This window comes from Myotis brandtii, unplaced genomic scaffold (genome assembly GCF_000412655.1).
Source record: "Myotis brandtii unplaced genomic scaffold, ASM41265v1 scaffold920, whole genome shotgun sequence".
Taxonomy (NCBI): Eukaryota; Metazoa; Chordata; class Mammalia; order Chiroptera; family Vespertilionidae; genus Myotis; species Myotis brandtii.
This window is the reverse complement of record NW_005371792.1, coordinates 878,082-879,437: the sequence shown is the minus strand read 5'-3', so window position 1 is coordinate 879,437 and position 1,356 is coordinate 878,082.

Below are 1,356 nucleotides of genomic sequence, written 5' to 3'. Positions count from 1 at the left end.
GGAGGGAGGGAGGGAGGGACGGACAGGAGATGCTTGAAGGCTCCAAGGGAGTGGTGAGTACCACGGAGTGAGGGAGGATGTGTGGAAGAATGTGGACACATCTGGCTGTGGCAGATTCTAGAAGACTTTACATACCGTTATTCTGTAGGCTAAGGGGGTCCCCGAAAGGACTGGAGTAATAGGACCAGAGCTTCTCGTGGAAGGTGGAAGGCGAGACCACAAGTAAAGAGACCAGCCCCACCGACTGGCTCATTCCATTGGGGCACATGGCCTGGTTGTGGGCTCGATCCCCAGTGTGGGGCGGGCAGGAGGCAGCCCATCAATTATTCTCTCTCATCACTGATGTTTCTCTCTCTCACTTCCTCTCTGAAATCAATAAAAATATATTTGTTAAAAAATAAAGAAAGAAAAGTAAGGAGACCATTTAACAGGCTGTTGCAATGGTAAAGTGAAAAGTAATAAATGATTAGCTGGGACACAGCAGTGGCAGACAGAAAGGAAAAACATTTGGAATAAAAAGACGCAGGAGAGGGTGATGATTAGCCATTGATCCTGCTCTCCTGTTATTTGTGTGGCATAAATATAATCATTGTGCCTACATTGGATTATGAGCTACATAAGTGCAGGGAAGGAAACTTGGGAGTGGAGAGGAAATACTCCCCTATATGTTGATACAATACCCCTATTCCCACCCCGACAACCCTGGACTATCAGTAAAAGGTAGGGCGGCCTGCCAGTCAGTGCCCTTAGTGGCACTGAAAAGAGACTGTTGTTTGGAGGAATGATTTGTATGAAGAACAGGTTAGAAGGAGTAAAGAACGGAAGTTGGGAGGCAGCTAGGCAGCCATTGCAATAGTCCAGGAAAGAGCAGTAAGGTTAAAACTGACTAGCAAAAGTGAAGAGGCAAAAGCAAACTAGAGAGGTCAGGTCCACCAGACTTTGTAAACTTCTGAAGAGGGCAAAGAGGAAACACGTTCACCCATCATGGTCTTGCTCTGATAGGACTTCCTGTGATGATGGGAATCTACGCTAATAAAAGACAAAAATGCTAATTGACCGTACCTTTGCTATGCCCCAAGCCACGCCCACCAGCCAATCAGAGCAACTATAAATTAACCGACCGAACCAAGATGGCGGCCGGCAGCCACAGAGCTGGAGCAAGCAGGAGGCTTGGTTGCCCCGGTGATGGAGGAAGCCAAGCTTCCCGCCTGTCCTAAGCCAGCTGTGGCCTCCACTCATGGCAACAAAGTTTCAATTATAGAAGATAAATAAATCCCAGATACCTGCTTCCAGCCAGCCTCCACTGGGAGCTTGGGTGGCTGGGGGCCGTGGCCAGCCTGCAAACAGCCATCAGCC